The following is a 24,087-nucleotide window of genomic DNA, read 5'->3' as shown; positions in this document are numbered from 1 at the left end:
GGCTCCAGCCCGAGCAGACACACAACTGGGGAATGAAGTTAGAGGGTGTGCACGCACCCTCTTACCTCAGTAAAAGCCCAGAGCGGAGAGGAATCCTGGGCTACCCAGCAGGGCAGCGCTGGGATCAGCTTTGAACCCAGCACTTCACACAAGCAGCCCTGTGTAGGGCTGCACAGACCTGGGTAGGGTTGCTCATGTGAACAGACTTACTGTATATTAGAACTTAATACCGCTTACCTAAAAGTGCATAGCTGCCCTATAGCATTTTAATAGGATAAAATTCCATTAAAATATGTATTTATTTACTACTTAACTGATCACTGGAGTCAATCCATCCTTTGTGCCTCAGAGAATATTGATTTAGATATATCTGAGGGATTGACATAAAATGTAACTGCATCACTATGTTCTAAAAGCAATGCCTCGTATATAACGCATTTTACAGTATCCTTGAATGTACTAAAATGGCAGTCATCTAATTCAGACTCTTTCAGAAATCATTATGCTTGCACCAGAAAGCTGGTTTTTCTTTTCTTTTTGTAAACTAAGTTAACTGTTTACTCATATGGTCTATTCAAGAATATGTTTCATACTTGAGCAATGTGTAATGACTTTTGATGGCGCATTACAGAGAGAAAATAGAATAGACAGCTATGAAGTATAGTTCTGTACAATTCATTGACCTATTTAATTCTCTCTATTTGATTCACCATTTATTAAAACTTGTACTAATAATTAGTAGCCCTTTGCAAGTTAATTATAAAGGAGGAGGAGAGAGAAAGTATTAATGAGCTTCATCTGCAGGAGACTGATTCCCATATTTTCTGAATATCTTAAATGTCAGGATGTTTGGGATTTGTTATAAAACTTACTGTGCATATCTGGTCTTTGATAGGGTCTTTTGTGGCTGTGTTCTGATGCAGTCCAGCAAGACATTGGGGGGGAAAATCAGTGTAGGGGGTACAGCTGGTGAGAATACTAATTATTTCCAAGTGGACTGCAGACTTCATTAGTTTTTAATTTCCCATAATCTCTTAAATGTCCTTTCCAAGGGAAACCAGTAGACAGTGGAGGTAAATTGTAAATTGATTTTTAAAACAGAGGGAGGGCAGGTTACAGTGATGTAGCAAAAGTGACTAATTAGCAAGCACTACTGCCTTCCAGTAAAACACTGATGTGAAATTGCTGCAATTTGCTTCAGATTGAGGGCTCCAGTTTGAGCTTTTGTTCCCTTAGGTTCCTCAGTATGATTTCACTGGGTATGGTTCAAGGAAGTCTGACCTTCTAACAATGAGGATGCATAAGAATCTTAACTATAGACCTCTAAGGTGCAATTTACATTTTGTGAATTATGTCCATAATGTCTTTCTCGTATGCCCTGGATTTTAACTTTACATCTCAAACTGAAGGTGTCATTGTGCTGGCCTTTTCAGGTCCACCCAAGAAGTATGACAGTGAAGGAAGACAATACAGAATCTTGAAAAGTTTCATACTCACTTTTATTCAAAAAGAGATCCTCTCTCTCTTGGTCTTCTTTGACTATGATAACAGGATAAGGGAATCTTATATTCATGGGCCAAATCATGATCTGAAGAAACATAGGACAGTGCACCAAGAAATCGACATGAAGACAAAAAGGATAAACCCCCAAATGGCACAAACCAATATCTGAAATTTAAAGCCAAACTATGAGTTATCTCTTCCCCTTATCCTCCCTATAATGATTAGCAGGACTTGCTTTATATTATGACCAGTGTTCCCTCTAACAGAGATTCCCAGATGTTGTTGACTACAACTCCCAGAATCCCCAGCTTCAATGGCTTTTGTTTGGGGATTCTGGGAGTTGTAGTCAACAGCATCTGGGAATCCCTGTTAGAGGGAACACTGATTATGACATCAAGTGCCAGTTCAAAAGATATATCTGTCAATTCCTTTTAAATCACATGGAGGAGGAGCATCGTGCATGTTTTCCTCCGTTTGGCACACTGTTGTGCCACATCATTCATCTAAATCTCAAGGACAATTTATTTATTTTAATATCTTTTCATTTTTCATGTATTTTACAACAAAGTAGTATTTATTTTGTATGGAGGTCATGTAGATGAATCATCCCTAGTGTGATTATGTGGAGTTGAATAGCATGCCAGTGGGGCAGGACTTTAAGCCCTTCATCATGTGGTGGCCAGGGCCAGAGAAGTTCTGTGAGGAGCACAATGAGGTGTTCCGCCTTTTCTGCAAGGAGGAGCAGGAGGCACTTTGCTTGGTGTGCAAAATCCCTCACCAGCACTGATCTCACACGGTCATGTTCCCGGATGACATTCCCCTGCAGTACAGGAGGAAATGACAGAAGTGTCTGCAGCCAATAGAACAAAAGCTGCAGGGCATGGCCCACTGCAAAACCCTGGGAGAGAAAATGCCCAGGGAGGGAGCTCAAGAGAAAGGCTGAGAACCAGCATCAGCTCATATCAGTGTGTTTGAGGAGCTGCATCAGTTCCTGGAGGAGGAACAAGAAGTGCTGTTGTGGCGGTTAGAGAACAAGGAGAATGAAGTACTGTCTGGGGAAGCTGGAGAATGTTTTTCCCCAGCTCAGTGGCGATCAGACCCGACTCTTTGGCCTGCACCTCTTCACATCTTTTGAGCGTATCCTTCACATCCTTGAGCATCTCTATGATGACTGCAGATACTTCTCCATTTCCATGATGAGGCTCTTGAAGAAGACCAGCTGCTCCAACAGCTCAGCCACCTTATCCTTCAGCTCCTGCAGAATCTCTTTTTGCACAAAATCATCAAGGGGCTGACCCCCAAACATCCCACCCCAATCTAGTGCTCTCCAAGGATTGCAAGAGTGTCACGTTTGTGAGCAGCACCTTCAAGAGCTGCCCAGGAACCCCAGGCTCTTCAATGCCTATCCCTGCATCTTAGCAGCAAAAAGCTTCACCTTAGGCCGCTGCTACTGGGAGGTGGAAGTGGGTGAAAAGACCCACTAGGTCCTGGAAGTCTGCAATTACTCCATAAACTGTAAAGTGGAGACAACCTCCTTTATTGAGCCTGGCTATTGGCAGGTATTCAACGGGGACAAGTACACAGCCACCATCACCGCATTCACCCCCATCAGTGAGTGTCACCATCAAATCCGAGTGTGTGGACGTTTTTCAGGACTATGAGGCTGGCAAGTTGTCCTCCTACAATGTCACAGACTGCTCCCATCACTTTTACTGACACCTTCACTGAGAAACATTGTTCTTTCTTCTATCCAGGGACCCATGCTGGACGTAAGAATGCTGTCCCCTCATCCTTCAACCTCCCATAGACCAGGAGTGACAACCATTGGGTGGGGATCTGCTAAAGCTGCACATTTAGTATAACATCTGGTTTGGTCCTGAGACATCAGCCAGGATATGGCTCCATGTTGTGCATCTCCCTTTCATTTCAGTGGCACAGAAGGACTTCTTACTGGACTGTGCCTTAAACCTTTTTCCTAGAGCAAGCAGCAGATCAATATAGTGCCAGTATGGCACTTTTGTTTGCAAAATTGGAAGATAGCCTTTCACAGGAAGTAAAGCAGTTTGAAGTAATTTTTATTACTTTCAACACCTTCTATGCTAGTATTTGTGATTGGCTCCTTGGGCTTTGTGGAGAGGGCAAAATGAGTATTATTTGAATCTTGCCAGGGCCTCTAAAATGTCCAGTGCCAGCCATGCTTTTTCCCCATGTGAGCATCACTTTGCTAACATTCCAGTGAGCAGCAGACCTGTATGATGACTAATCAGTGGGAGTGAGAGTAGAGACTGGGACAGTTTTCTGTGAACTGTTGGAGTGCATCTAATTGGTATACTTGAAAAGAAAAGACATGTCTAGCTCATGAAAGAAGTCACAGGTAGTACTGTTGTGGATTGCCTGTTCTGGCTTTTCTCTCCAGTCCATTTTTGAACTACGCAGTGGGGCCACTTCGAAGCATCTTTTGGCAGCCCAGTCAGCTGCCTCCTTCCCATCCAGCTGCAACACACATTAACAGAATAGCACTGAAATTTCCTAAAGAATACAGAACTTGGTAGAAAACCACTGGAACAGAGATATTTTTTTCCCACTGGCAAATCGAAGCAGATTAGAGCCGTATTAGTGAATGGAAGGAAATTTCCCCAAAGTATTAGAATGTCATTGATATATTTTATAAGCTAGACATTTCCCTTCTTTTCTAGTAGACCAATTAGATGAACTCCAGCAGTGACTATTCTGCCAACCATGCTCAATGAATTAGCTGCCCTGGGAGGGGGTGGTGGGGAATCTTCTAATTAGGACTACTTACATCTGTGGAATGGTATTAAGTTCTCAAAAGGTATTAGGAATTCATTCAAGTAGAGACCCAGAGCCCTATAAATACTTCCTGCAATATGAGTGATCTTAAATAGATTTGTTTGATATTTAGAATGTGTGCAGATGCTATTAGCAGCTCGTGACAAAGCACTGTGAGGAAGGTGAATAATCATAGCAGCTGAGTTTTGATCAGAGATTAAGTGAGCAATGTGTGATAATAAGGGAGAGATAGTGATCAAGATGAGATTACAGAAGTGGCTCCTTTCAGAGCAAATTCTAGTTTGTTAAGGAGAAACAGATGGAAACATGAAATGGGGTGGTTGGCGATGGGTTACTAAACCACTTGTAGCAGCCTACAATACAGGTAGGTCTCCCTACAACATGTGTCTCCCCACTAAGCTACATCTACCTCGCAAATATCAGTACACCAAGAGTGAGAACTTCTCCACTCTCTTCATTTCTCAAGAGTACAAGACAGGCACACAAGGAGGGAGATGCTAGACACTAATTCATGAATCTTTACTCTGAGAATAGGTCAAGTGTACTCTTCTCTAAGATACTTTCAATTAGAAATAAGTTCTGAGTACAACTTTCTACTTCTGTCAACATGGTAATTCCACACTCCATAGAGGTATCATGGAATGGATCACTGTCTGTAGCTAATTTGGATAAGATTTAATCATAACAGTCAATTTAATTATAGTTAATAATTACACTCTAATGTGGTCCATATCAGTGTGTATAGGTTGTAGAGGGGTGCTGCTAAAAATGTGAACGGCTGCCATCTTGTTTCAAGGTGGTAGATCACAATAAAAATACTCCATGAGTTGTAAATGGGCGCTGCTTATGATGTTAGTTGCTACCCTCTTGTTTCAAGATTTGCAATACAAATATCCCCCACCAAAATCCCTAAGGCCATGTAATTTAAATTTAATGTGTATCTCTGTAAACACAACTATTGGAGTGGGCACAAGGACACTGTGAATCATAAGCCTTTGGAAAGTAGGCAGGGACATCTCTAGTGGGGTGCAGGCATGGGGGCAAATCAACATGTGCAGGGCCTCCTTTACATTTCATAATCATACTGATCGCTGACATACAGTGTAAATAGCAAAAGTGAGGTTTTTGGACATGTCCAACCAGCTTGGACATAGAAATGCATTATAAAGAAATAGAAATAAAAAGAACAACACATGCTTCACAGTTGTCAGACCTTCTGGGCTGCAAATCAACTTGAGCATAGTGCATTCATAAATAAATAAGTAAATATTATATATTCTTTGTTCCAGAATTTTCTGCCATGAAACAAGCCACTTATAGGACTTTTTGAAGGGGTTTAAAAAGCACCACAACAATTTGTCCAATCCACTTCAGTTTAAATATACATATTCCTTCTACCCTGCCCAATACCAAAGCCCTATGCCAAGTCTAAAGGCTGGGGAAGAAAGGGGGCATTTTACCCCTTTTTTTTCCTAATGAAGGCAAAGGACAGATTCTCCCATATGGGGGTGGAATGATGGCCTAAGCCAGGGGGAGAGGGGGGTCAGTTCCAGACATTTTATTTTCTGCCATGAAGCAAGCCACTTATAGGATTTTTTGGATGGGGTTTTTAAAATTAAAAACCAACAGTTTGTCCAATCCACTTCAATTTAAAGATACATATTCCTCCCACCTTGCCCTACAACTCTGCTCAATACCAAAGCCCTATGGCAAGCCAATCCTTAAATATTCAATGGTGGGGAGAGATAACCACAAAAAGGAAATCACATTATACCTCCATTACTAAGGCTGGGCAGAGAGTCTACAGAGACTCTGGTGCTGGACACTGCCTGTTGCTTCTTTCCTGAGCTTCACGCTTCAGGAACGCCTGCATGGAGGTCTCTCTGGAAGCCCCGCCCACCCACTGAACAGCTGAGAGGTGGGGAGAGAAGGAGCTCTAGCAGTTTCCCTGGGAGCCTTTCAAGCTGCCCACAGAGACAAAAGATTGGCTCCCCCTAGGCTGCGGGGAAAGATAAGTGGCTGGAATTGGTGGAGAGAGGAGGGCAGGCTGCACTGCAGTGTGCCAAGAGCTGGGCCTGTGCCAGCGCAGGCTCAGGGCAATTGCCCCAGTCGCCCCCTAAGGATGGCCCTGAAAGTAGACTAAGAGTAACTCGGCTTCAAGGGGAAAGCAGATACTAGCCAAATTGACTATGCTAGGGCTTGATGGAAGAGAAAGGGAAATAGAAATTCCACCAGCTACTCAATTTAGGAGAGAAACCTAAGTCCCAATTATATTATGTACAACAAAGACCTGCAGGAACAGAGCTAATAATCAGGGAAAGTAATTTGGCATAGAATGTCTGAGAAACTCTACCAGAATGCCTGAAGTCATTGCATTGCCTTATTGTCCAAATATTGGGTCTCTGAGATCCATATTGTCCTCCTTTAAGTCTAAGCCAAAAGGCCCTGTGTGCTGGACTATGCAGTCCCATATCAAGAATCATGGCAATATGGCTTCATTTTCCACAAAGTGTAAATGTTGTGTACCCCTGAGAAAATCAATGATGGGATGTGGTGCCTATTTAATTTCAGTATCTAGACTTTGGCAGTACACTATTGATGGTTCTTTCAATCACCCACTCTGAGGAAAGCATTTTCATTTCCCTCTGAGCAGTGCTGGGATTGGAGTCATGAGATGTGTTTTAAAGGTAACCAGTAGCACCTGAACAAACAAACAAACAGAGCAGATAGCTAGAAATAGATTAAGCAAATAGAGAAAACATGGCAAGAAGGGAATTGACTTGTCAAACAGCCTGCCATCTGCAATCTCTTCTGCAGTGTAGCACAGTGGGATAATTTATATCAGATGCAACATGGCAAAAAGAAAAAGAAATGGGTAGAACAGACATTAGAGAGGAATAGGTCATTGGAAATATGTCTATGTATATATGCAAGTTTAAATTCAAATATGCAAAGCTGAAATTACAGCTTTGTAATTTAAAATCCTAATAAAAATCCACTCCTTTACTTATGAAAATGCTTTTTAAAATCATTTCTTTTTCAAAAACAGATATACAAATATAATTAAGAAAACATACACAATATTATACTTTTTATAATATTTATAAATATTTCAGACAGATTTTCAGGGTTGCTTTCGAACAGGTCTATGCGAGCTAGTGACCCATCAAAACTACAGACTAGAAAGAGTCAGGACTGGATTCTGCACCTGAGCGCTATAGTTTTGCAAAGCACAAGAAAGAAAAGCTGGTTTTTCCCTTGTTTGTCTTTAACCAAAGAGTAGCTTCCAAGCCATATTGCAAGTTGCTTTTTAAGACTCCAAAAAGCAGCTTGTGCTGTGACACAGAAGGGAAAGAGTTGCTTTTTAGCCAGGAAAGAAACAAGCTCCACCAGCATATTTGCAAATCCATACATATAAGTGGTGCAGGGACTGATCCAGGGAAGCATCTTTGGTTTCTGCCGCTGGCCAGAGGAAAAAGGGCCACTGGAAAGTGATGTAGTGCATCCCCACCTCCCAGGAAGAACACCATGGCAGCCTGGCCTCATCCATCATCCCACAGAGGAGCAGCTGCAGAGAGCTTGCTTCTCCTCTCTTTGCCAGAAAGAACGCTTTGCTTCAACTGCCAGGGACACCGGAGTGCAGATGGAGGGAAAACCTGAGGAGCAACTCCTCAAATATTTTGTGGGGAGACAAAAGACACTTTTGCAGGGGGAGAGAAAAATGGAAGAAATGGGCTATCAGTTTTGACAGTGGAGGGAGCTCAGTAATATGGCGAGGACTCCTCGAATGCTTGGTTGGAGGGATCTGCACCCTGCTTCTGAAGGGAAGCACACTCTGCCACTGGCCAGGGAACTAAGGAGTGCTGGATTGTTTTTATATTGCCATCTGTTTTAAGTTATCTTGGGGATTGCTTTGATGCAGTGTGTGTGGGGTTGACCTTGAAACCTAATGCCTTTCATATATTCAGGAGATCCAGTTGTGGAAATTGAGGCAGCCAAGAGGGGGGATGCAATTTAAGTTGAAGAGGTAGCGGTGGGCAAGGGTGCTTAATCTTTATTCCACCCACTGCCTTCTTCCTGGCAACCCTTCCTCTGCTATTCAAGCTATTCACCATGACCCAGCAAACACATGTTGGAACCCCACCTGGAGGAGGAAAAGGGTTTGAGCTGTAGGAGGAAGAGGAATCAAGGGAAGGGTTAAACACCCGCTCCTGCCTGTTGCTTCTTTGCTTGATATAACTCAGGGGCGCAACTATAATAGGGCAAGGGGAGACTATTGTCTTGGGGACCCCTGCCAGAGACATGTCTCCCCCATCCAACGCCTGCCTGAGTTTCCCTGAATTTAAAAAAAAAAAAATTAGAGGAAGGCAGTAGCGGAGGGGGCATTTTAAAATTTTGTCTCTGGGCCCACTCCAACCTTGTTACGCCCCTAATATAACTTCATTCTTTCTGCTCTACGTCATGCACATGCTTAGCACCAATGCTCTTGTCTGCCTTACCTACACTCCTTCTCCATCACTATACATGCAGGGGTGGGCATGCATAGTCTCAATGACCCATATCGTGCAGCGATATGTGAACCAGCATCAGTGTTTCTGCAGTGATGTGGTCTTGGAACCATGCCTTAGTGATACTATTTATTTATAAAGTGCCTAAAATTGCTAAATGCTGTACAGAAAATAAAAATAAAACAGGTCCTGCCAGCAGGCTTGCAATCTAAGGGTAAGCACAAGACTCATTAGGGAGGAAATGGAAAACAGTAAAAAGGAAGGAGAACACCCCATAGCCATCGATATAGAGCTCTGTGCTCCTCAGGATTCATCCTTCATAATAACTTGTCTGTTTTTATTATGTAAGAAGCACAAGAAACCTTTTTTTTTTACTGTGGAGACTGAAGTACCCTTCATTCTTTTTTTTATTAATGAGAAATATAAGGCCACCTGCAAACTACAGAAATGAGAGAAAGCTGATCTTTAATGTTGCAACAATGCATAATACTTTATATAGTTTGTGACTGCAGTAGGCAAGCAAGATGAAATATAACCAAACAAAAACTCTAATAGCTTTACCTAATTATACAGTACTGCTATATCAAAATCACTTACATTTCAAAAGATCTCTAGCACAGGAGATTATATGGTTTAATCTAATTTGAAACATGGCATTTTGCATTTCCTTTCTTATTGCCTTAAAAGATGCTTAAAATAATGGAAAATTTAATTCATTGGCAAAAAAAAAAATCCCTGAAAAAAGCAACTAAAATGGAGTAAATATCTGAACTAAACAATCTGAACAGCTATTAAATGCTAATGGATTTTCAGTTCACCATGGAGTTCTCGCTAACTACATTACTTCTGAAAATAAAGCTTGATAAAAAGAAAGATTGATTAAAAGTGCAGTCTTGTCTTTGCACAAGTGACGAGAGAGAGAAAGAGAGAAAATCTTTCATAAGTGCACTTACATTTGAAAGAGTGCAAGGGAGACAATGTTCTTTCTACATTCAGTGGGAAGGCCACAATTCTAGAAAGCCATGGCATAGGTGAGGGAAAGTGTACAGGTAACCAAACATGTTTTGAAAGTTGTTAAAAAAAATTCTGCTGAACACCTGGCTGAATTGGCAGCAAACCAATTTTCATGTGGAACCAGCTTTCATGTTTAGCCAGAGTGCTGGAGACCAAATTCAGACCATCTCTGGCTGCATGTGTGTTTATCTCCTGTGGCTAGGGCTGATACTAAATTGGTAGAGGTGCTTGGGCTCCTGCAGGAAGCTCAAGCACCTCATTTCTTGGTGAACTCAGTTTTTAATGAACTGAAGGATTTGGTGGTGGCTCAGGAAGCAATATCTTCCACATCTTCTCCTCTACAGGCAGGCTTCTTCCTCCTCTGTGGGCAGCTGGACTTCCTTCTAATTCCCACCAGAAGGGGATTCAGTGGCTGTGCAACAGCTCCTCATCTGAGCCATTGCTGCACACACACCCTGACTGCTGTTGGCATTGGTGAGGGACTTGGCAGCAGTGGCAACTCCTCCTTTTGTCCCCCTCCCATTGACCAATGGATTTCCTCCTAGAGATATTTGTGTCATCTCAAGGGCCTCTGAAAGAAGCCTATTTCCTGATGTTTTCCGCTGCATCGATGTCTTGGATAAGAGACCCATGCTGCTGTTTGCACCTTTCCCCAGCAGTTTTAATTCACAAATTGAACAGTCTATTCCCATATGCATATGGGGAGGATAAAGGGCAGCAGTGGTCCTGTTTACTTACTTATAAAATATTTATACCCCGCCTCTTCAGTACACTACTGCTTGGGGCAGCTCACAACAATAAAATTGATACAATGTAAAATTTGAAGAAAAAAAACCAAATTAAGTAAACAAGTTAAAAGTCAACCTAAAAACCACAATCAGTATTAAGCTTCAAATTAAAATTATTTTAAAAGCTAAAAATTGAGAGTTATGAAAACTGAAAACTAAAGAGCCTAGTTCTCTTCAGCCTGAAGAAAGCCAGAGTTCAGTTTAGCTCCTTGAGAGAGGATTATTCATAAAGTTCTTTTTTTAAGAAAGCAAACTATTATAATTTGTTGACTGCCACACGCTGCTTCAGTTGCTGATGAGGGACAAGGGATTGCTGCATACATTAAAAGTAGGTGGAGAAGAGCCTTCAGCTCTATGTGACAGTGAGAGGGTGGAGACTTAGGCAGTGATCACTTACCACTACTGTTTTTCATATGTGCATGTCGGAGGGCACAAAGTGGTGGCCGTAACATTAAAGAGCTGACTCATTTCAGGTGGACCTTGCAAGAATTTTAGCACACTAAGGGGCCATTCACATGACCTATTAGGCAGGTGGGCAGGGGCAAGGCTTCCCAATGCTTGCCCTCCCTGATGATCCTTGGAAGCCTGGTGGGAGCGTGCACACTCCCACACAATCTGTGGGTACTCCACGCTCCCACACAATCCGTCCTGCTCCATGCAGCAAGGCAGATCACTCTGAGGCTTGGAGCTATAGTCCCAGCCCCTGAAAATTCCACAATGCACCATGTGAGTGTGTGGTGCATTGTGGGGATCCCCCCCACACACAACGGCTGGGCACCCATCAGTGTTTTGGCACCGGTTGAAAGCAGCCGGCGCTGAAACACAGGCAAGTAATTGGGGTTAAGGGAGTGCTTACTCTCTTAACCTCATTTAGGGGCCCAGCTTCTTAGCTGGGTTTGCTGCCAAGGCATCACCAGGAGCCACATGCCTCCCAGCCCAGTCTTGGTTGCTTGTGAGAACAGCCTCTAAGTCACCCATCTCTCAAAACGAGCCACATTTTTAAATGTTTATATTTTCAAGGGAAATACTAATATTTTATGGTCTTCATGAAGACTGTGAAATGCAATGCAAAGTTGTTGGTTTTTGTTTTGTTTTTTTTAAAACCCACCCCCTTTTCCAATGGAATCAACACTAAAGGAGACATCCAAGATGACATCTGGAAGAGGCTTTTAGTTTCAATGAAACGGCAGAAGCAGCTTCATGCACTTATTCAGTTGCAGATGCAGAGCTGCGCTCAGGTGTTCGAAGAAGGAATCATACTAGTATAGGATCGGTGTGAGCATATTGGAGCATACCCTTTAGACCGAGCCAAAGCTTCAAAAAGCATCATATTCACACTTAACACAACTGCATCAGAAACTGCTATATTTCTAATATTGTACATCACATTTACATCCTGCCTTTTCTCTGGGGAGCTCAGAGCAGCATCCCTTTTTATCCTGACAATAATCATATGGTGTGTGTTAGGCAAAAAGAGAATCACATGCCAAGCTTCATCACTAAGTGGGAACTTCAAGTCAAGTTTATTTATATTTATTAGAATATTTCTATTCTGCCTTTTGTTAGAATGGGTCAGAATGGAATGTAGAAAAATTGAAGATATGGGTTATCAGGTTTTGTAGGGAGGAGCTCCTCAAATGCACCCCTGCCCCTTATCTCAAATATTCAGTCTATGAAATGTTGGGAGTGACAATGTAGAGAAAAGCACAGAACCTCAACACAGCATAAATATAATACAGAATAAAGCCATCATAGAATTACCATAAGATTAGTGAATCCTGTCCTCCCCTCCCCCACCACCACCACCACATCTTCCTCTCCCCGCACAGCCAGCTTCCACCTGCTACATGAAGTAGTGAATTAGAAGCGAAGACATTTCAAAGGTGGATTAAATCCAATAATCTTGTTTCTGTAAAGAACAAAACATGAACAGATTGACTCAGCGTGTTATCACGAGGAGGAAAGAGTGGCTATTTCCAAGCTTTTTGACCCAGAGTGATTCAGTATGTTTTTTCCCCTCCAAACACCGGAATTATTAATGGCTACATGCTGTTGAAATTTAATCTGATTTGACTATAGGTTTCATCTCAATGACATATCTGTGTCCCCATTAAAAAGATGCAAAAGATGAAAACTGTCTCCATGCATTTAGATTTCATTTGACAGGGGGGAAATGCACCTTCATTTATGTAAGAGTCCTGGTGGGGCATCCAAAATGTTTTGTTAAATTGAGCATTAATAAACTGAAAGCATAGTTGTCCATCCATAAAATGTGTCCACTGCCGCATCACTGAAATGATGGGATATCTAAGTGTACATAGGCATAGAAAATATGGAACAAAAGAAGCTGCCATATACTGAATCAGACCATTGGTCCACCTAGTATTGTCTGCAATGACTGGCAGCAGCTCTCCAAGGTTTCAGGCAGGAGTCTTTCCCACCACTACCTGGAGATGCCAGAAATTGAACCTGAGATCTTCTGCAAGCAAAGCAGATGCTCTACAGTCTCACACACACACACTGTCAACATGTACTGAGTACAGAAAGGAAGGACATTCAGATAACAGGAGGGTATCCTTCAGAAGCAAAAAATAATGGCTCCTGATGAGTCACATTCCCAAGGCTTGTGCAGGTATCAATGTGTGGCAAAATACAAATCCCATAAGTGATTGGCACTGAGAACTTCGAGAAGATGACATCATTTACAGGAAAAAAACCTCTATGCCATGAAATACCATTTACAGAAAAACAGGAGTGCAGATGTGGTTAGGGTTAGTTTGGTTAACAGTCCCTTGGATAGTAGACCCTAAGTGTTGCAAAGCCTCTTTCTGACAATCCTACACTCTCTGCCTTTCTCCTCACTTTTGCTTACCTCTTCTTGCTGGCTTTTCTCTCTGTTCATCCTGCTTCTCTTTATGCCTGGGTCGAATTAGACACCCTGAACTGGACATTCACTAGAGGTTTGCAAAGGAGACCTTGAGAGTGCAAATGGGTTAATTTACCCTAATGTCATGGTAGACACAGTTGACATTTCTCTTGCAACTCAATCAGCAGGTGTGTGCAAGGCCATGCCATGACCGTCTGTGACATCAGATGTTCAAATGCATCAGAAGTCATGACCCCTCTGGTTGCCATTGGCTAAACTGTTTTGATATCGGAGAACCAAGCTATCAAGGGCAATAAGGACATTTATCTATCTTGAATGCTGAGGGTTATGGTCAACTCTTACCTAAATCGAGAAACCTTGGCATGTACATATATTATGGGCTTGTGGACAGCACCTTGTGGTTACACATTTATTGAAAAACAGCACTGCAATCTTTCACTAGAAACAGTCAGAAAACACTTCCTAATTATAAAGCTGGGATATATCTATACTAAACTATTTTCAACTATTGAAAATCTATACCATATATTAATATAGTATAAAATATATACTATATCTATACTAAACTATTTTACATATCTTTTGAAAACTTACATTTTCTGGTGCAATGCCATCAGAGAAAACTGGTAAACTTTTGTTTCTGGTTTATAGCACTTACATTACAAACCTAGCAATATAATTCAGAACCATTTCATAAGACTATTTAAAAATAATAATAATAAGCCACCCTGCAGAATACAGAGCAACTTTACTGGAATTCAAACTCTTCAGTAACCTGGGAATCCACTGTTTCTCTGATAACAGCTGTTCAGGCCCAAAGCAACCTTATGCATGCAACTTTGTGGAAAGCAATGAGACATTTTCAATATTTGTGCTCAATTTGTATTCAAATCTGACTACATTGGGCTCAGAAGTGCTCATACATCTTTTGAGTCCTTAAAAAGGTCTTATGTGTCCTTGTATTTATCTGTCACATATAATTATTATGTGTTGTTAGTTTAACTCTCAATGGATGTATATTGTTCACTTAATGAATGATAGAACCAAACTTTATATTATATAGGACATTTGATTATACCAAGAGGATAATTTAGTCTCACACTTCAAGGTGATATCATAAATGAATTGTTGGTCATTATTACTGTGTAAGATTTCTTTTATCGGACATATTGGAGGTGAAATCTTTTTGCTCAATGTAAGAGGTTCGGAAATAGAATGGATGCTGTTAAAGAATAAACTGGCACTCACCTCCAAAATATATGCAATAGCTTGAACTGCTTTAGTAGTGGGACGTGAGTCTTCTCCAGAAACACTTCTTTTAAAAAAAGGAATGCTGTACTTATGCACAATGTCCTGAGAGCACAACCGAAACCCCTAGCCTGTCAGGAGCCGTCTGTCCAGTGTCCAAGTCACAGTCTCTGTCAAGGTCTCTGGAAGGTCATTGGAATCCTCTTTGGTCTGCAAGAAAAACACAAAAGAACAATTTACTACTGTATCAAGTTCAGACAGCATCCCTCACAAACTCAGTCCGCTCACCAGATTGCACGGTTCCAGAGCAAAAAGAAGTACAAAGTGTTCCCAGGGAGATGTTGCAGCTAGGTACAGTTGTTAGGACTCAGTCAGATAGCAGAGTTAAAGCAGGGAAATCCTGGGTCTCTAGAGGCCAACATGAAGCTGGGGTTCCTCTGAGGCTCAGATGAAGCAGGCTCCAGGAGACCTGTTGCTTTCAGCGTTTGGCTGCAGCCTACAGACTTAATTTATAGCCTGGCTTAATTGTTCTCCACCTTCAGCCTGCTGGCACAGTTTCAGGGTTTATCTGGCTTGTTGAGCAGCCATTTACTTCTCCTGAGCACTTCCACCTGTTGTCGGCATTTCTTCAGTCTTCTCTTGAGAGAAGGCAGAGGTAGTTTGCTGTTTTCCTCAGTGTTCTGTTCTTCACTCCCTGTCTCTGCTGCCTCTGATGGCCCTGCTTGTCTTGAAGCTTCAACCGGACCTGCCTCAGCTATCTCCTGTGGGCTGACAGCTGGGCTCTGCCCTTCAGGTACCCCTGTAGCTGCTGGAGAACTGCCAGCTTCCCCTTCTTCTTCTTCACTATCTAAGGATGGGGGCATGACATAGCCTAGCACTGATGTATTCAAAAGTCTCACCCACACACTGCCCATGCATGTGGCATTTGTCAGAAGAGACAAACACTGTAAGCACAGAAGATATTCTTTTTGGGATTGGATGGCTGGAGGAGCCTGGGCTATGCTCACTTTCCTATGCTGTCTTGTGAGGCACAATCCTGTTATATTCTGTACACCACTTAGAAATGTATCAGGTGGTATATGAATATGATAAATGAATTAATTAACTGTTTAATTATATAAGATGGCTAGCTAATATTAGGTACACAGCTTTACTCTGAAATAGCATTGCAATTTTTAATATGCCTGCTGTGTAGTTGTCCCCAGTTCTTCTCTTATAATATCCCACAACTTTAGGTGGACATGAATGACTTTTTACCAAATGCTAAGTTACCACACTGAATGTAACCACTTGGAAAGCTGGTTATCTGTTGACTGGTTTGGGTGATACATCTGAGCCAGCCCATCTACCACATAATTAGGGACATGCAGGAACGCATGTCAGGGGGTTACTTGGACAACCAGCCCCATGATTAGCAGAAAGAAAGCATTCACCAGGAGCAGCAAAGGGACATGCTTGTGCATGAATCATACAGTAGTTATTTCAGCTCAGATATATAATCTGAACTGGTTCTGTAAGGTTCTGCTATATGGTGAGGAACATCTTGTAACTCCTTTGTTTCCCCAGATTTCTGATTAGGTGCAGATGTGTGGTACATTTCTCCTAGTCTGTTGATAGAATGTTGCAGATCACTGACCTATTATGAAGTTAGATGCACACTGGAAAGTTATGTTTTGGTAAATGGCCATCTGCAGTGCACCTTAGTGTAATACTGTTAGGAGACATTTTCCAATGATGTCTCTTACTAGCATAGTTGTAATGAGCATTAGTATGCTGAGATAAAATCCCCCATTTTATGGTGCACAAGCCAACCTGACCAGACGTGAGAGAGGAATTATCAAGAGGGCTGATATGCCCCCAGCAAAACCTTCGGCTGGAGGGAACTGGATCAGAATTCTGACATTTTGCCAACATAATGCCAGTGGTTTTCTGGCCCTGAAGCCTTGAAATAGAGAGAAAGGTGAATAAAGGCAACTCGACAAGAGGGACCCACAGAGTCAGAGGGTCCCCAGTAGTGGGTTCCCTTTGTCCCCCCCTCCCCCCACCCAATTCCCCACATGCAACTCCTTTAAAACATTCTGGGACATGAGTTGATGAGAAAGTCTCTCCAAGCCAGGTCCCAGGCTGGTTATTAAGGACTGCACTCCTGAAATGGGGGGGGGGCACTGCAGGGGACCCTCTGGCCCTGTGGGGTAACCTTGCCCCACCCCCAGTTTCAGGCTGCAGTCCTTAAAAACCTCCCTGGGAGCCAATTCTGAGAGCAAGTCTCTCCAAGCTGGCTCCCAGGGTGGTATTTAAGGACTGCAGCCTGAAACCGGGGGGGGGGGTGTTATCCCTGTAGGAACTCTCTGGCCCTGTGGATCCCCCATGAAGTGTTGCCTTTGCCCCTAACCCCCCAATTCTGCAGCCCTGATGTCGGGGCAGGGGAAGAGAACAAAGGTAACCCTAACACAGAGGATCACCTTCCCCCCCCCCAATTCTGGGATGCCACACTCAAATAGTAGCCAGGAAGCCAGACTTTCTCTTCAAACCAGCTCCCCACCCGATTAAATGGACTGCACCCAAGTGCAGCTGATCCAACAGGAATGTCAGATGTAGAAGAAGTTCAAATACAACAACAGGGATACAACTATTTCAAATACAACAACAGAGTTTCAGCTATCAGGGCTCCTTACTGTAATTTCTGAAGTCCTTCCGATAGTGCCCTATAGTGGGCATATCAATCTTATATTCCTGTTGGGCTAATACAATAGCTATACAAGGTAGCATTGCTCTAGGACAGAGTTGCACAACCCAAATGCCCTGGTGGGCCAGAACCATCTACAACTTGGCATGCAGGGACTGAGGTCAATTTAGTACATTATTACAATAAAATTAAAAATATTATTAGTTACTTGTGGATCTATTCCCCATCAGTGGACCCATAGTTTTAACCAAGGATAGTGGCCAGAGAATAGGTTCTGTCCCTGCTCAATCAGTGGGGCCCCTGGAGTGCATGCCAGCCCCAAACAAATGCCAAGTCCTCTCCTCTCCCTAAATTGTTGTTGCTAGTTCCAGGCTGCAATCCTAGGCATGCTTACATGGGAGTAAGCCTCACTGGGCACACCAATGGAGCATATTTCTGAGAAAGCACGCACAGGATGGCCCTATAAGGTAGTTTCCAACTCCTGTATTGCTGCAGGATACCTGGGGGCCAGTAAAATAGTCACTGCGGGCCAAATCCGGCCCCCAGGCCTTATGTTGTGCAGGCCTGCTCTAGGACAGTAGTTTCCTAGGAACTGCCCAATATAAAGATCGCAGTACTTCTTATTTGTTCATCCTTCCTATCTGGTATTCAAGGGCGATCTGCCTCAGAATATGGAGGTTTCAATGATGGACTTATCCATAACTTCAAAAAGTAAGTTCATCACTATAAGTACATAAGAACATTTCCTAAAAGGAATACATATGAGAGTTTTCATATTGGAGGAAGTGACAGGTGAGGAATGAAGAAGGGAAAGGCTGGCACCATAGAAAAGTTGAGAGAGAGATAAAGCAGAAAGGATGTAAAAAATTGTAGCAGATTCCAGTGCAGAAGGATACTTCTCATTTAATTGCATGCATCACCTGGAAATACTTGACTGGAGTATACACTTGTGTAATTAGCATCTGACACTTCAGAAACACAGGGAAACACAATTGAAGCCAGGGCTAAGACAGGTGTTTTAGTACAATTTAAACACCATCAGGAAAGAAATGCAGAATGATACCATTCCCACACTTAAAGTATTCTGCAAAAGCAAGGCAGCCAAGATGATCGTGGTCTCTATAAATTAAGAGAAGCTGCTTGCCTGAGAGCCATACACAATGTGGAAATAAAAACACAACAACAGCCCTGCTGGATGAGGCCCAAGGCCCATCTAGTCCAGCATCCTGTTTCACACAAGGGTCCACCAGATGCTGCTAGAAGCCACAGGCAGGAGAGGGCATGCCCTCTCTCCTGCTGTTACTCCCCTGCAACTGGTACTCAGAGGCATCCTGCCTTTGAGGATGGAGGTGGCCTATAGCCCTCCAACTAGTAGCTGTTGATAGACCTCTCCTCCATGAAGTTGTCCAAACCTCTCTTAAAGCCATCCAGATTATTGGCTGTCACTACATCTTGTGGCAGAGAATTCCACAAGTTGATTATGTGTTGTGTGAAAAGTACTTCCATTTGTTGGTCTTAGATTTCCTGGCAATCAGTTTCATGGGATGAAACCCTGGTTCTAGTGTTATGTGACAGGGAAAAGAATTTCTCTCTATCCACTTTCTCCACACCATGAATGATTTTATAGACTCCCCACAGTCATCTTTTTTTCTAAACTAAAAAGCCCCAGGTGTTGTAGCCTTGCGTCATAAGAAAGGTGCTCTAGGCCCCTGATCATCTTGTTTGCCCTCTTCTGCACCTTTTCCAGTTTTACAATGTCCTTTTTTAGATGTGGTGACCAGAATTGTCCAGGTGTGGCCAAACCATAGCTTTGTATAAGGGCATTATAATATTAGCAGTTTTATTTTCAATCCCCTTCCTAATGATCCCTAGCATAGAATTGGCCTTTTTCACAGCTGCCGAACACTGAGTTGACACTTTCAACAAGCTGCCCACCATGACCCCAAGATCCCTCTCCTGGTCAGTCACCGATAGCTCAGATCCCATCAGTGTATGCTTGAAGTTGGGGTTTTTCATCCCAATGTGCATTACTTTACACTTGCCAACATTGAACCACATTTGCCACTTTGTTGTCCATTCCCCCAGTTTGGAGAGATCCTTTTGGAGCTCCTCACAATCAGTTTTGGATTTCACTACACAAAAGAGTTTTGTGTGGTACAAATTTCGTGCATCTGCAAATTTGGTCACCTCGCTGCTTACCCTTACTTCTAGATCACTGATGAATAAACTAAAAAGCACTGGTCCCAGTACAAATCCCTGGGGGACCCCACTTCTTACTTCCCTCCATTGTGAAAACTCTCCATTTATACCTACCCTCTGTTCCCTATCTTTCAACCAGTTAGCAATCCACACATGTACTTGTCCCCTTATCCCATGACTGCTAAGTTTTCTCAGGAGTATTTAATGAGGAACTTTGTCAAAAGCTTTTTGGAAGTCCGGGTATACTATGTCAACTGGATCACCTTGATCCACACACGTTGACACTCTCAAAGAACTCCAAAAGGTTGGTGAGGCAAGATTTACCTTTGCAGAAGCCATGCTGGTTCACTCCCAGCAGGGCCTGTTCTTTTATGTGCTTTACAATTTTATCCTTAAGGATGCTTTCTGTCAAATTGCCTGGAACAGACATTAAGCTAACCGGCCTGTAATTTCCCGGATCGCCCCTGGATCCCTTTTTGAAAATCGGTGTTACGTTTACTACTTTCCAGTCCTCCAGTACAGAGCTGGATTGCAGGAATAAGTTATATATTTTAGCAAGGAGGTCGGCAATTTCACATTTTAGTTCTTTGAGGACTTTTGGATGGATGCCATCTGCCCCTGGCAATTTGTTAGTTTTTCCAGATAGTTTAGAACATCATCTCTTGTCACTTCTATCTGACTCAGTTCTTTAGCCTCCATCCCTAAAAAGCCTGGTTCAGGAACAGGTATATGCTCAGTATCCTCTGTTGTGAAGATGGATGCAAAGAACTCATTTAGCTTCTCTGCAACCTCCATATCCTCCTTAATAATCCCTTTCACTCCCTCATTGTCTAATGGTCCAACCGCCTCCCTGGCAAGTTTCCTGCTTCTGATGTATTTAAATAAGTTTTTGTTATTCTCCTTGATACTTTTCTTTAAATGTTCCTCAAACTCTCTTTTCACCTCCCTTATTGTCACCTTGCATTTCTTTTGTGTTCCTTTCTGTTCTCTTCAAGGTTGGAGAGGTCCAAGGTTGCCTTCTCTCGAGTTGGTTCCAAGACCAACTGTTCTAGGGCACAGTCATTTAGCGTATCTAGATATTTGACCTCTCTGTCATTACCCGACTATGAATTTACCCAGTCTATGTGTGGGTAATTGAAGTCATCCATTATTACTGCCCTGCCTCTCCTTGACACCTCCCTGATTTCCTCTTGAAACTCCCAGTCACTGTCAACGTTTTGATTTGGAGGGTGATAGCACGTCCTCAGTAGCACGTTCCCTTTCAGGCCTTGTATTGTCACGCACAGGGTTTCCATGGCAGTCCATCTAGGTTTTCTAGCTTGCTAGATTCTATCCCTTCTTTAACATACAGTGCTACTCCACCTCCAAGGTGCCCCTCCCTGTCCTTTCTATAGAGTTTATATCCAGGGAGAACAGTGTCCCACTGGTCCTCACAGTTCCACCATGTTTCTGTTATGCCCACTATATCTATTTCTGCGTTAGCAACCAAGCACTCCAGGTCACCCATCTTGGCTCGGAGGCTTCTGGCATTGGCATATAAACACCTATACACTGAATCTCTCACCTGATGTATGCTATTTTTCTTTTTACTCTTTGACCATCCGGCACAGCTTTCCGCCTGCTCTTTAAGTAGTTCTGCTCTGTCCCCCTCTGTTTTATCTTAATCCTTTGCATCCTCACACTTTCAAGGATGGCATTTGCTGAACCAGATACTGCCTAGCTCCTGTCGGCTATTCCCCAGGTATCATTTTTAAAGCTGCTCAGCAACTTTTTTGCTTTTAAGCGCCAGCAGTCTGGTTCCATCTTGGTTCAAGTGTAGCCCGTCCCTTTTGTACAGGCCTTGCTTTCCCCAAAATGTATCTCAGTGCCTAACAAATCTAAACCCCTCCTCACAGCACCAACGTCTCACCCACACATTGAAACCCCTCAGCTCTGCCTGTCTCATTGTACCTGCGCAAGGAACAGGTAGCATTTCTGAGAATGCTACCTTGGGGGTCCTGGACTTCAATACGCTACCTATCAGCCTAAATTTGGCTTCCAGGACCTCCCGACTACATTTCCCCACATCGTTGGTGCTGATGTGCACCACGACAGCTGTCTCCTCCCCAGCACTGCCTAAGAGCCTATCTAGATGCTGCGTGATATCCGCAACCTTCGCACCATGCAGGGAAGTCACCGTGCGCTCAACACACAGGTCACAAACCCATCTCTCTATACTTCTAATGATCGAATCACCCACTACAAGGAGGCCTCCACCCCCAGGAGGAATATCCCCTGTGCGAGAGTATATAGGCTCATCATCCATGGAAGGGGTCTGTTCTAAAGGAGCATTTCCCTATTCCTCAGACAGATGTCCTCCTTGCCCGAGACCTTCATTCTCCCTGACAGCAGAGGAGCTATCAGCCCTGGAGTGGGATGCCTCTATCACATCCCTGAAGGTCTCATCCACATGCCTCTCTGTCTCTCTTAGCTTTTCCAGATCCGCCACTTTGGTCTCAAGGGAATGAATTTGTTCCCTGAGAGCCAGGAGCTCCTTGCACCAAGCACACACCCATGACGTCTGCCCATGGGGCATATAGTTATACATGCGACACTCTGTGCAATACACTGGGAAGTGCCCCCTCCCCTGCTGACTTTCTATCTTCATCCTGATTTTGCTGGCTGTTTACAGTATTTAGAGGTAGTTTATTAGAAGGATAGGTCTCAGCTGTAATGCCCAGCTATTTAACTGTCCAAACAGTTCTCATGAATTTGAGGGAGGGATTTGTACTTATGTTCTCTTCTCCACCAGGATCACAGGAGCTTGTTTCAGGCTCCCCCGCACACTTCCCACTATACTCCTGCAAAACTCCATCATCCTGTTCGCTATGCTCTCAGGCATAGCATCCTGTTATGCAGAGAGAAGGCTTCCAACTGAGACACAGGATGTGGGTCAAAGGAATGTGGGGCCTCCCCCAGCCCTAGCTGACTCCACCCCCTCCAGGCAGGGCTGGGGGAGGCCCCACATTCCTTTGACCCACATCCTGTGTCTCAGTTGGAAGCCTTCTCTCTACATAACAGGATGCTATGCCTGAGAGCATAGCGAACACTGGAGTTTGCTAGCCCTGGCAAATAACAGAGAGAGAGAGAGAGAGAGAGACTAGGACTTATCTCTTAAAGAGAAACCAGTCCCTCAAAATCCCACCCCCCTTCTATTAGTTAATTTGAAGGGGGGAAAGGCTAGATGTTTAGAAAAGCCTGCTCACCTCCTCAAGCTGTGTCTGCTCTTCACAGAGTAGGCTTCCAACTCCAGTACGTGTATTTCAAATGCAGTATGTGTATTTCACTGAACTGAAAACCTTGAAATTCATGTATGTTAGTAGAAAATGTGGATAAACCATGATTTCTGGGAACATTTGGAGAACTGAAAGAAAAACCTTTGATTAATTATATATGAACATACAAATTGGACTTCCATTATCTCACAATAAAGGATCATGTGAAGGTTGTGGTCATGGAAAGCTCAGGAATTGCTCAGGACTGCATTTCTCTGTATTTGTGCTTTGAGATTGTATTCACCTTTCAACTCAGCTCAGCACTTCATGGTTGTTTGCCAGTAAAGAAGCTCAAGTATTTGAGAACTGTGTAGCTAGCTATTAATACAAAGGAACCAAAGGTAGAGTCAAATGCTGCTCATTAATATTGATGCTCCTTTATGTTATTATTATTATTTAAGTGTGCAGCTTTGATATTGCATTGAAGCAGAAGGACCATGTATATTGTATGGAATAGCAATATGGAGAATCAATTCATGGCTGTGTTATAAGACATACAGTATATTTAATTATTAGCCTCTCTTTTCTGTTCTAAACTGAACATAAGATAATGTTTCAGAGAAACCTATGTTTTGATTACAAGCAGAAGAAACGTGGTGATGTGACTGTATGTAGATAGTTATTTTGGGTAACAGGCAGCAGTAAAGGTAAAGGTGCTCCCTACCTACACCATGGACACATCCAATATCTGTTTTAGCTTCAACAGTTTGTAAGACTAAGATACATATTAGTATAGTAAATGGCTGACATGATCCACATTCTTCCAGTGATGGAAGGACTGTGGAGAGCTGTGGGTCTACAAGAAGCCTTCAGCATCCCTGCACTGAAGGCTTATATTTGCAGTTGACAGGGTATAGAGCAGGAGGCAGGAGCTATTAATGCCTCTTTCCTCTCCCTGCAAAAGCCTTTTCTATTGGTATGAATCTGTTCCTCAGGGCTGCATGACCTTCAGCCAGAGGGCTGCATAGCTTGTCTCCCAATAAGACTTCTTCGCAGCCTCCCCCTAAGCTTGTTAATTTAGATTTGTGACAGATGTATATAACCATAGTGCAGTGGTGAGTTTTTGATTCTGTCATGCTGAAATGGTCAAGTAATTGATGCATTCTACATAAAACTCAATCCAAGACAA

General features: G+C 43.0%; 1 protein-coding gene and 1 long non-coding RNA gene across 5 annotated transcripts in view; one reads left to right on the top strand and one right to left on the bottom strand.

Annotated features, from left to right (window-relative positions):
* The window catches only part of KCND2 (potassium voltage-gated channel subfamily D member 2), a 506,409-nt gene that overhangs the window by 307,605 nt on the left and 174,717 nt on the right, over window positions 1–24,087 (top strand). The gene's annotated exons all lie outside the window — the stretch shown is intronic.
* Window positions 1–24,087, bottom strand: part of LOC128326631 (uncharacterized) — a 42,979-nt gene that overhangs the window by 3,946 nt on the left and 14,946 nt on the right. Inside the window, exons 2-4 of one of the 2 annotated variants that reach the window (XR_008308161.1) lie at window positions 14,760–14,969; window positions 13,497–13,599; window positions 1,498–1,588 (exon numbers count right to left, since the gene is read on the bottom strand). This is a non-coding gene — a long non-coding RNA (uncharacterized LOC128326631). Of the gene's footprint in view, window positions 1–1,497; window positions 1,589–12,073; window positions 12,534–13,496; window positions 13,600–14,759; window positions 14,970–24,087 lie in introns of those variants that run through there. The other variant, XR_008308160.1, reaches the window with a different exon arrangement.

This window comes from Hemicordylus capensis, chromosome 5, assembly GCF_027244095.1.
Source record: "Hemicordylus capensis ecotype Gifberg chromosome 5, rHemCap1.1.pri, whole genome shotgun sequence".
NCBI classification, from domain to species: Eukaryota; Metazoa; Chordata; class Lepidosauria; order Squamata; family Cordylidae; genus Hemicordylus; species Hemicordylus capensis.
The sequence above is the reverse complement of the archived record's forward strand: the minus strand, read 5'-3'. Positions and strand labels throughout refer to the sequence as shown.